At 38.8% G+C, this 13250-nt stretch overlaps 1 pseudogene; it reads right to left on the bottom strand.

Moving 5' to 3' along the window:
- LOC107671055 (vomeronasal type-2 receptor 26-like) overlaps positions 1-8824 on the bottom strand; it is a 24695-nt pseudogene extending 15871 nt beyond the window's left edge.
- Between the last annotated feature and the right edge of the window lie 4426 nt (positions 8825-13250).

The raw sequence follows: 13250 nt of genomic DNA, 5'->3' as shown, positions 1-13250 counted from the left end.
GAGTCAAGTCAAATCACAGCTTCCATTCCTGAGTCAAGTCAAGTCACAGTTGATCTTCATGAGTCAAGTCAAGTCTCAGTTTATCTGCCAGAGCCTCGTCACATCTCAGCTGATCTCCCAGAGCCTTGTCACATCACAGCTGATCATCCATAGTCACAACACATAACAGCTGATCATCCAGAGTCAAGTCACATCACAGCTGATCATCCAAAGTCACGTCACATCACAGCTGATCTTCCTGAGTCTTGTCACATCACAGCTGATCGTCTTGTCACGTCCTGTCTGTTGCACCCAGATTATCAAGGTCAGCCCTTCGGTATCCCAGTCTGGTATCCAGTGTGAGGGATGCACCGCTGGTGTCTGCACGCGCAGCTGGTATCCCCAAACCCACTCACTCTAGCCCTCCTGTTCCTGAACTGATTCCCCTGTCTGAAGCGCTCCCCATGATGGGGCTTTTTGGTGTGTTTGGGCTGCATACACCACCACAGTCTGTGAACTCTCTGCCAGTCCTGTAACGGCTATGGAGGCCGTCTGTAAACTATTTGCCCGTCCTGTCACGGCTATGGAGGCCGTCTGTGATCTCTCTGCCTGTCCTGTCACGGCTATGGAGGCCGTCTGTGAACTCTCTGCCTGTCCTGTCACGGCTATGGACTATGGAAGCCGTCTGTGAACTCTCTGCCTGTCCTGTCATGGATATGAAGGCCGTCTGTGAACTCTCTGCCTGTCCTGTCACGGCTATTATTATTGGCGGAGGGGTGTGTTTAAGCATATTCTGCCCAAGTGTCAAACTGACATCATCAGAGAAGGCATGCCATTCCAGAGCAGAAGCAAATGATCAGATTTTGATAAAAGATTACCAAAACAAACATTTTTTTTTCAGAGGATTAACTTGTACAGATTAATTGTTGACCTTAAGACTAGCAATGTGCGCTAACAAAATAAATATTGTAAATTTTGACTTCATGTGGACTTTAACATCTCAGGTAATGTCCGTGGTATGATGACAATGGCAGTGGTTACATATATTTTAATTGATCAAAATTATTGCTAGGAACAATTCAGTTGTGCCCCTACTAAATTCTATGTCCTTGAATTGAAGACATTTTTTATGGACAAATAAAAAATAAAAGTTTCCAAAGTCTAATGTAGTCTGGGATAGATCACGTTATCTGCACGGAGCAAGCTAAATGAACAATTCTTCACTTTAATACAAGTTAAAATGTGAATGTACATCAGAGGATATGTTGAAAAATAAAGTACAACTTACAATCATGCATCATTTCTGTGCCCATAAGCGGTTTTAACCAGGGAAATCATCAGTATAACAGCATGTGAATAATGTGTCAGTTATGTGACATTTACCTCAGGAAGATAAAACCGTCTAATCATATCGTCAAATTATAAATACATTAGGCCTATACATTTGTGTAGAATATAAACAAGTTTTTATAACAACCATTTAAATGACTATACCCCGGTTTCACAGACAAGGCTTAAGCCTAATGCCAGTCTGAGCTGTTTCAACTGAAAGAAACTTGCACTGACTGACCTTAAAATATATCAGTGCCTTTATTTTGTCTCAAAATACAGACCAGTAATGTTTTTTTCTAAGGCACGTTTATAAAAATTACTTAAATGTCCTAATTGAACTATGGCCTAATCCTGGTTTAGTCTAAGCCCTGTCTGTGAAACCAGGCCTATATCTAAAAAATTAAGCATGTCATAATCACAAAATTAGTAAGCTTTTTATAAAAAAAAAATATATATATAAAAGTTCACAATGTAGCCTAATAAGCCTAATTTTCTTTTAATAAAACTATGATTGTTTTGTGCTCAAATTTATTATATTGAAAGATAATTATGATATTGTAAATTATGTGCTGGTATTACCTTGTGAACTGTTATTACATTATAAGTTGCCACAGTGTGTTCATAATGTAATACATTTCTCATACAATAACCTATTACATTATGTGAACATTTTTTATTACATTTAAAAATTATTATTACATTATGAGCTCAAGATTTTATTACGTTTTGAGAAAATTATTACATTATGAACATTTTATTACATTATGTGCAGTTATTACATTATGAGTTGCTACATAGGTGTCTTTAAATTGCAATCAACTATCAGAACACACACCCAAATCAGTGGGCAGCCATATTGCTGCGGCGCCCGGGAAGCAGTTGGGGGTTCGGTGCCTTGCTCAAGGGTTTCACCTCAGTCGTGGTATTGAGGATGGAAGAGAGCACTGGTTTTATATGTATGTATATGTATATATATATAATTTACCTGCATAATATTTATTTATTAATTAAAATGGAAGATAAATGAAATGTTTAAGGAAGAAATCCCCTCTACTTCATCACAGGTCATGATATCATTAAACATCCATTGTAACTGATGTGTTGTGTGTTTCTTATACATTTTTAATTGATATATAAATATATACAGTCATGGCCAAAAGTTTTGGCAGTGATTTTCAGATGATTAACTTGCAAAGATTAATTGTTGACTAGCAATGTGCGCTAACAAAATAAATATGGTAAATTTTGATTTCATGTGGACTTTAACATCTCAGGTAATGTCCGTGGTATGACGACAACGACAGTGGTTACATATAAATATATTTTAATTGATCAAAATTATTGCTAGGAACAATTCAGTTGCGCCCCTACTAAATTATATGTCCTTGGATTGAAGGCATTTTTTTATGAACAAATTTGGAAAAAACAAATAAAAGTTTCCAAAGTCTAATGTAGTCTGGGGTAGATCACGTTATCTGCCTCAGGCAACGGCAGCACGGAGCACAAGTTTGATTAACAATTATTCACATACAAGTTATAACATAATACAATGTACATCAGATGATATGTTGAAAAATAAAGTACAACTTACAATCACGCATCATTTCTGTGCCTATAAGCGGTTTTAACCAGGGAAATCATCAGTATAACAGCCTGTGAAGAATGTGTCAGTTACGTGAAATTTACCTCAGGAAGATAAAATCGTCTAATCATTTTGCCAAAATTATAAATACATTAGGCCTATACATTTGTGTAGAATATAAACAAGTTTTTATAACAACCATTTAAATGACTATCCCCCGGTTTCACAGACAGGGCTTAAGCCTAATGCCAGACTAAAATCTAAGTCTGAGCTGTTTCAACTGAAAGAAACTTGCACTGACTGACCTTAAAATATATCAGTGCCTTTATTTTGTCTCAAAATACAGACCAGTAATGTTTTTTTCTAAGGCACGTTTATAAAAATTACTTAAATGTCCTAATTGAACTATGGCCTAATCCTGGTTTAGTCTAAGCCCTGTCTGTGAAACCAGGCCTATATCTAAAAAATTAAGCATGTCATAATCACAAAATTAGTAAGCTTTTTATTAAAAAAATAAACGTTCACAATGTAGCCTAATAAGCCTAATTTTCTTTTAATAAAACTATGATTGTTTTGTGCTCAAATTTATTATATTGAAAGATAATTATGATATTGTAAATTATGTGCTGGTATTACCTTGTGAACTGTTATTACATTATAAGTTGCCACAGTGTGTTCATAATGTAATACATTTCTCATACAATAACCTATTACATTATGTGAACATTTTTTATTACATTTAAAAATTATTATTACATTATGAGCTCAAGATTTTATTACGTTTTGAGAAAATTATTACATTATGAACATTTTATTACATTATGTGCAGTTATTACATTATGAGTTGCTACATAGGTGTCTTTAAATTGCAATCAACTATCAGAACACACACCCAAATCAGTGGGCAGCCATATTGCTGCGGCGCCCGGGAAGCAGTTGGGGGTTCGGTGCCTTGCTCAAGGGTTTCACCTCAGTCGTGGTATTGAGGATGGAAGAGAGCACTGGTTTTATATGTATGTATATGTATATATATATAAATAATATTTATTATATTTATTTATTAATTAAAATGGAAGATAAATGAAATGTTTAAGGAAGAAATCCCCTCTCAGGTCATGAAGGTCATGATATCATTAAACATCCATTGTAACTGATGTGTTGTGTGTTTCTTATACATTTTTAATTGATATATAAATATATACAGTCATGGCCAAAAGTTTTGGCAGTGACATAAATTTTGTGTTTTGCAAAGTTTGCTGTTTAAGCTGTTGTGGTGTTCATTTACATTGTTTCTAGATTATTGTGTAGAGTGATCAGATGGATTGTGTTTTGCAAAGTTTGCTGCTTAAGCTGTTGTGGTGTTCATTCACATTGTTTCTAGATTATTGTGTAGAGTGATCCGATGCATTTTAAATAATTTATAAAATCTTCATTGGCCAAAAAATGATCTTTTCACACAAAACAAAAAAACAAAACAAAAAAATGTCTGTTTTTTTATCCTGACACAAAATGACCAGCTAACATTAATTGACTAATCATATCAGCAGCACATGTGAAAGTGTGAATGAGTACTAGTCAGGTAAAATCACTATCATACTAATTAGATTGTAAGAGCAGACGGATTGCTATAAAAGGAGGGAAGAAGCACTTCCAATCATTGTGTTCTTGTTAGCAATGGTTACCTCCGAAGGGAGTGGGCTCTCTCATAATTCTGCCCAAAAACACTGCCATGAATAAAGAATGGTATTAAAACGTCCTGCAAGAGCGACTTCTTCCAACGATCCATGAGCAATCTGTGACCTGTGGTCCATCCTCAAAAGGCGAGTGGACAAGCAGAAGCCCACGAATTGTGATCAACTGCAAGAACTAATAAGGCAAGAATGGATCGCCATCAGTCAGGACTTGGCCCAGAAGCTAATATCCAGCATGCCAGAGCGAATTGCAGAGGTTATGAAGAACAAGGATCAACACTGTAAATATTGACTCATTATATTTTTTTGCCAATAAAAGCCTTTAAAACTTATGATATGCTTATCATTGTTTTTCAGTATACCATATAAACGTGGAACAATAATCTACAAATACTGAAGCAGCAAACTTTGCAAAACAGACACATTTCATGTTGCATTTTATTTATTCATACCTTAACTTATTTACAAATTTGTAAAAAAAAAAAGAAAAAAAAAGGGTATTTTTATTTACAGACCATGTTAGTCAGTTAGTTGTCTTAGTTTGATGCCATTTTGCCCATCATGTGCTTTTTTGAATTATTCTCCGGTTTAAGTAAAATCACAGAAAAATACAGAATAGTAAACCAAAACTTGAGGCTAACATAGCAAATATCTCTACTGCCACAGTAAACTTTCCAGTAGAGCTTACATAAGCTGGAATAAAAGCAATCCACACAGCACAGAATACAAGCATACTGAATGTGATGAATTTGGCTTCATTTAACTTATCAGGCAATTTACGGGCCAGGAAAGCTGACAACTCTTGGTGGGATTGGCATGGTAATGTACATGACAATGTTAATGTATTTGGTCTTGGCGGAATAGATCTGCTATGCTGCTGCGTCAGAGAAAGTACCGAGACTTGCTACTGCCAATACATCCACAACATGCTGCTGTGAGCATGTAAGGAATATTGCTGCTGCAAATATAACAGCATATATTTGTTATATTTATATATATAACAAATATATGTTTTATATATGCTTAAACGCCCTTACTCACCCAAACTTTTCAACAAGGCTACTTTATGTGAATGCAAGTTCCTTAGCAAGTATTTGTGAATCACAGGTGTTTTATATATGAGATGAGGACATGACTGCAGCCAGCAATGAGGCTAATTACAATATAAAGTCATTGTGAGTGTTATTGTTATTATTACTTTCTAAAAGAAGGCATTGGTAATATAAATGTACATGCTCGAAACACGGCCAGCATCTCCAGGCAGTTGATGTGCCAAGTGAGATGGCGACCGCTCCACAGACCGTGGGCAGGGCCACTCATGACCACACCCCAGCCGGTGAGGGACGCATCCGTCGCTAGCGTTACGCGGCGACAAGGAGCTTCCAGCACCGGGCCCTGAGACAAGAAGAACAATCGTCGATATAATTTAGTATGCGGATGCCCTGGAGTCGCAGTGGAGCCAGAGCGGCATCCACACACTTCGTAAAGGTGTGGGGTGAGAGTGCTAGGTCGAAAGGAAGAACTCGGTATTGGTAAGTTTCGCCCCTGAAAGCAAACCTCAGCAACTTCCTGTGAGTGGGAAGGATGGAGACATGAAAGTACCATGTCTCCATGAAAGTACATGAAAGAAGATAGACTTTTAGATCTATCATAACAAACCAGTCCTCGGATCTGATCTGAGACACAACTTGCTTGATGGTGAGCATTCTGAACTTCAGTCTCATGACTGAGTGATTCAATTGACGTAGATCTAAAATGGGACGCAGCCCCCCATCCTTCTTTGGAACAATGAAGTACCGGCTGTAGAATCCGGACCCCCTGTCGTGAGGAGGGACCACCTCGATGGCCTCCTTCCTCAAGAGAGTATTGACTTCCTGTTCTAATACCAGAGCCTGCTTGGGGCCCACGAGTGTGGGAAAGATCCCGTTGAACGGTGGCGGAGGAGCGCCGAGCTGAATGCGATAGCCTTTCTCTACAGTGTGCAGGACCCAACGAGATACATTTGGCAGTAGATTCCACGCTGCTAAATAATCTACTAAGGGAACCAGTCTCTCGAGACTGGCCTCTGGTGTACTTGTGGCTGCTAATTCGGTGCCCTGAAGCGGAGGACCGGCAGGAGATGGCCAGACTAGCTGTTCTGGAGACCCCCGAAGGGGTAGCGAGCCCCTCAGCTCCACTACGTTCCCGAGCGGAAGAAACTGAGGGGATCGCTCGCTGGAGACCGCTGCGCCCTGAAGCATCGTTGATGGTCAGGGCCTTTTGGCCGAGGACTTCCTCTGAAGCACGATCCTCAGATCGGCTTCGACTGCGAAGCCCTCGACCCAGAGCGCCGCTGACCTCGGTCCCGTTGCGGGGGAGCACGAGAAGTGACGCTCCATTTTTGCTGCTCGTGGTATGAGGATGAGGGGGTATGTGGCGAGGGCTGCTCCCGTCCAGCAGCCCCTGGAGCTAGAGAGCGGCGAGGGAGGAACCGCAGGAACGGCGCCGCCTGTTTACAGGCCTCCTGGTACCTGTCAACGACGGAATTGACGGCGTCGTCGAACAGGCCAGAAGGCGCAAGCGGGGTGTCCATGAGGAAGACCCTGTCCTTTTCTTTAATATCTGACAGGGTCAACCATAAATGTCTCTCCGCTGCCACTAGAGTTGTTCCGCCTGTAACACCGCCATGGTGTGCAGACACGCACCAGCCTGACCTGCCGCTGTATACCCCTTGCCCACCAGGCTAGATTTTGCATGTAATGGCCTGGAGGGCAATGCCGGAGCCTTTAAGGACGATGTCGCACCGGGGGACAGATAGATTGCGAGCGTCTGTTCTACCCGGGGAATCGTCTTATAACAGTGATCACTAACCCCCACCACGTTTGCATAGTGCTTATATCTTTCTTTTATGACAGACAACACCAAATAGGACTCACAACAGAGATTTGACTGACACAACACAGAGTGCTTCGCTGAATGACAGAAAGCTAACACCGGTTCCACCTCACGTGGTTTTATAGCTTCCTGGTCGCTACGTCACCCGCCTATGACGTCTCGCCCTTCCATTGGACTGATTACACATGTGATTCAGAGCGTGGGCACGCTGGGGGCATTCCCTTAGTGTCTTCGGATGCAGCTTGAGTTCCTGAAAGGGAACTAGGTGTAATGCAAAATAGAATGTGTAATTGCGACACTCATGCAGTGGAGTAGAGAGTAAAAGTTTCTAATACCTTTGATACTCAGTAATATTACAGAGTATCCAAAAAGATACTCAAGTACAGTAATTAATTACATTTACTCAAATACTTTACACCTTTGCTAGTTATGGGCGTACTAGGCTGACGTCCTCAAGCAAAGCCACTAGAAGCAAGCCTGCAACCTTTAGCCAAAAAAGCGTAATGGCTAATGCTAATGCTTCCGCTTTGGCAGTACGTGGGAAAGGAGACCAGAGTCCTTATAAAACTATTTTTAGAGTTTACACCGAAAAAAAATTATGTTTTATAAGAGAAGTCACAGACTTTTTGCGACAGGTGGGATACAGCTTACGGCTTCTCATTCATTCCTATGGTATCCGTAAACGGCGACTGAGTGTCACACAACTCTGACTGAAATTCAGTGATGTCAAGGCTGTAATGTGATTGGTTATTAATCCCTGTTACAGTAAGCCATAGCTGCCGCTTTGTGGCCACCATACACCCCGTAGACTGGCCAGTACCTTGGGCAATCTGTGGCACGGTGGAGCTCTTTGTTAGACCCTTACCCTCATCCATCTCCTTGAGGACCAGAGATTGTCTTACTATTGGGAGATGAGAGGGTCTGTATTACTTACTATTGGGGAAAGCGTAACGGGCAACTTGGATCATGTGTCCCGCCAGCGGGACGCCTAAGTTTACTTCAATATATTACAATGAAATCCTAATCTGGTCATGACAAACTATATTAGATATTTTATACTAGATATTTTACCACTGTTTGTTGTTTAAAATTATGTAGGAACAGTAATAGATTAGTTTATGACAAGAGTGCACCTCAAAACATATACATCATAACAGGAGTTCTGACCTTTGTCACAAAAATTATTTTTCGTTTCCTTTTTCCCTATCACATGTTTTAGTAGTCATCATAAATTATATATCATTTGAAAGCTTAAAGCCTCTAAATCCATCCTGTGAAAACCATTTTGAAATCGGACATTGCATTCCCATGGAAATTGTACTTTAAATCTTTTAGCGATCTCCTCACCCTTAGTGGGAGGAGTCATATTACAAAATGTATTATGGTCTTTAGAATCAAAACTTTTTATAATCTTTACAAAATACATATCGTTGGAAAGGTCTGAGTGATATAAGTAATATTGAGAGAGAAATTTAAACATTTGTGGCAGAAAAATGCATCCAAAAAATTAAATGGAGTTTGGGTGGCACCCGGTGGCTATTTTTGGTATAACACCTAAACAAATTTGCATAGAAACCTCCATTTTTTTTTTATATCAACGTCAAATTTGAAACACAACTTATATAGACATATGACTTTAATTTTATAGCAATTTTGGATTAAAAACTATTTTGTAAAATATTTATTTTATATAAAATATAATAAAAATAGTACGGTACATATTCTTTACAGTAAATTTAAACTTCTATAACTTTTTTATACTTTAATTTTTTTAAATGATTGGGGCCAGGATAGGTCTGTATTCAAAAGCGTTCATGAATTATAACAATTTAAGTTTGAATAGTGCACTTGCACGTCTATGTTCAAAAAGGGGGCAGGGGGTGACAGTTAAGGGGTTAATCATGTAATACAATGTACTTATTGTGAACATGCATGTTTTACATTGTACATATACTTAACTCTTACCTACTAAACAATGGCAAAAATACTCTTTATACATACCTGGAGGAATCCTAACTTTCACATATTAACTTTTTCCCCGCCATTGACGAGTTATCTCGTCTTTTACAAGAAAACGCTTCCCCACCAAAGACGAGTTTTTATGGCTTTTCGTGTTTTCACTCTTATACACTCGGGGACGCTATTACGCATCTTCTGAACGAGTACAAACCCCCCGAACAAAAACACAAGTGAACAGGACGGAGAAACTAGCGATCTCTTATGTAAACAGATGCATATGAAAAATAATGCGATCATCAGCAATAGACAGCATATAAATAAAAACTGCATAATGTTACGGAGTAACATGTTGATCCAGGAAGTGGTATATGTCTCTGCAAGCTTTGGAGGTATTAATGGAAGCGATTTACTGGATTTATGCTTTGATAATTGTACTGAAAATTATCCAGATGTAGTTTTTGTTAAAAATGAGATTTTCTCACCTTTTTGCTCAAAATTATGTATTTTTTATTAAACCTACCTATATTCAAGTGTTGATAAAAAAAGAATGCTTTAAGCTAGAATAAAACAGATTTTTTTTTGTTGTTTAAAAGTAGATGCTCTGATCTTTATTTTGGTGAATTGCATATTCAAATATTCATACATCAAAATATACTGGAGGCCATCCAATTTTAGTGAAAATCATCAAAATCGCTGGCGGTGGCTGGCAACTTTTTTCAAAAATGCTGGCGGGAAAAGAGTTAAAAACCCCTTCCTGTAATTGCAACTGAAATTAATTTCTGTGGTTACATCTATAATTACACTGCTGACCCTACCCTTACCCTTAAAACCCACACTTAAACCTAACCAGACTACCAAACCTGTCCCTAACCTCAACTATATGCCACCTCAATAGCAGCAAAAGATCCTTGTCTTCTTCGCCGGTCCCGTCCGGATATTTGGATGCTCCTGTCCCTTTTGGAGATCTTCCTCTGCCTATATTCTCCGTTAGTTATGGCCAGTCCCCTGGATCCATTGGTACTTGGGATGCACCGATAGGATTTTTTTTTTGGCCGATACCGATACCAATTTTAGCAAACAACTATTGGCTGATTCCGATACCGATATTGGTTACTTGCATGCAATACTATACAATTCTAGCTAGTTTATTTCTGCATTAAGTTAATTTCACTGAACATGGATTGGATCCATTTAACATTCAACTGACCAACATTGTAAAAGGAGCACAAATTATGATAAAAAATATGTACTATAAGACAACATGACAATATACAGAGGTGATTTTTGCTATCCAATATTGACATTATTGCTGTTATTTAACAACAAACTCACTTGACATATAACATATTTATTTAATAAACTTAACAAATAAAGCCAGTGTTGTTACAATATAATATAAGTATAAATTTTGCTTCAGAAAAAGTTTGACTGTTTTTCACCCACTAAAGTAAGTCTCTTTCTTTTATTGTCCTGGGCCCGGTTCCCCAAAACGTTCTTATCGCTAAGTAGTTCTTATCTCTCTCTCTGTTCATTGTAGATAGGTTGCTTTTTATTGAAAACATTAACCAATGGCAATCAATACCGCATTAAACAGAAGTAACTGCAGCTGCTTGCCAATCAATTCTGATTGTAAAGTACCTTACCATTAATATAAAAGTGTATTACATAATTTTTAGAAGTCGTTAAACCCATGTCAAGAAGCGGCACAAGTGGCACAACGGGATAAGGAGGGTGGATGATTAGCGAGGGATACCCGGTTCGTCTATCCGTCACAACATATCGTGTGAACATATTACTGACAACTTGATAATTAAATTAATAGTCTATATTTTACGGATAACTTAAACTATGTTAAAATAAATGTTACTGGAATAATTTGAGGAATGTTTCATTTGCATAGAACGTGTTGTCTTTCTTAACGCCGTAATGCACCTTCGCGTGAAGTGGAAAATCGATTCCTGAGCAATCGATGCCAACTAATTCAGCACCTTCACTTGGGACAGCGCCTCTGTAACGTCGAACGTAAGAGGCAGCGTGTTAAGAAGCTTCCTAAGGGACACTTCGGGGAACACACTTAGGAACATAAACAACTTTGGTAAGATATATCTTTCGAGTCTTCTTAGCGCGCTAAGAGTGAGCGTTATCGGGGAACCGGGCCCAAGACGGTTGAGCCAGCACTGAACAATGGTTTTCTGTTGGTGCTTGAACATGGTGCACACCAGGACATCAAATAATTTCAATTGAGCATAGATCAGATCTGTTTAACAAAGATAAAAATATGCAAATATGCCATGACAAACTTAAAATAAAATACATTTGCAATAAAACGTACATTTTTAACAACATAATCATATTTAAACTATTATGACACCACATAGCTTAAAACACATGAACAGTTCATTGATTCCTTGTGCATAGTGCACACCAGAACATTGAAAAATTTCAAAAGTACATACATCTATTTAACAAAGTTCTAACAAGTTCTTCTTTAATAAAAATAAGCTTTTCTGCTTTTCCACAGTGCAGTCTGTTTCTTTTATTGTCCAAGAAATTGGATGCTGCACTGAACAAACGTTCACTGTCAGTGTTTGTGCACGGTGCACACAAATACTTGTGTGCAGTTTGTATAAGAGACGGAAAGCGATCTTGATTGACACGCCAGTATTGAAGAGGATTTTCATTTCTTTCAATTGGGATTTCTGCAAGGTATCTATAAATTTGTGGCATGGTAGGGGTAATCCTAAATCCATGTGATACATTTTTCTCCAGAACGTTGTTGAACATGACAAACAGACTGGGTGCCTGTTCATTTTCCTTGCGTGGTCGGGTTGTCCCCTGGGTGGTGCACCGTGTCTTTTCCACCACTTCCTTCACTCAAATCCAGCAGTGCTTGCAGCATCATGCATACTCCCTACTTTTGGTCCATGTAGAAGTAGTCATCTTTGTATCTTGGGTCTATCAGTGTTGCATAGACACTATGTTCTCAATTAAACACCAATGATGGGCAGTTACTGTCAAGGGCAGAAAATAATCTGCACTATAAACCGTCATTGCTAGCTTTTGATCCAAGAGGCTTCTCAGCATATAAAAAGTACTGTTCCATCTTGTTGTAATGTCTTGCTGAAGAATTTTTTGTTGCATTCCCAACTGAATTTGGACACTCTGTAAGCGCGAATACGCAAGAGGGGGATGCTTAAAGTGACCAAATATTCGTCTGCATATTGCTATCACATCAGATATGCTCTGTTGACATAAGCCCTCGTTGACAGCTAATTGTAAAGTGTGTACTATGCAGGGTAAACTCGCAACATCACTGACCACCATTGCCTTAGTAATGTTTCTTGCATTGTTTCTAATAACTGCATGTATCTTGAATTTGTCGATTTTCCACGTCTCAAGCATTGTGTTGAATGCTGAAGTGATTCTGCAGTGTGTGAACCCGTAAACTCTTGTGCATGCAGCAATATTTTTTGCAGTATGTAATCTTTATCAATTCATTGCCCTTTGAGACTGAGCATACATGTAGATCAGAGCTACAAATGTTGGTTATAAAACTGATGGCTGAAATATCAGTGGCCAAGTGCTCATTTATATGCGCTGCTACAACATTGTACATGTATGGCAGGCACACGTCTGAGAAATATCGCCTATTAAGTAGGGAGTAACATGGCTCAAGGTGTTCAACAAGCCTCCAAAACCACACGTCTTCCACGACGGAAAACAACTGATCGTCTAGTGTGATGATGCTGTCATGAGTAAACGTCTCTAGGTTACGTATGTAACCATGGTTCCCCGAGGGAACGAGACGCTGCGTCGAGATCGCTTTGGGAACG

This window comes from Sinocyclocheilus anshuiensis, unplaced genomic scaffold (genome assembly GCF_001515605.1).
Source record: "Sinocyclocheilus anshuiensis isolate Anshui unplaced genomic scaffold, SAMN03320099.WGS_v1.1 scaffold1382, whole genome shotgun sequence".
Taxonomy (NCBI): Eukaryota; Metazoa; Chordata; class Actinopteri; order Cypriniformes; family Cyprinidae; genus Sinocyclocheilus; species Sinocyclocheilus anshuiensis.
This window is presented reverse-complemented; position numbering and strand designations above follow the sequence as displayed.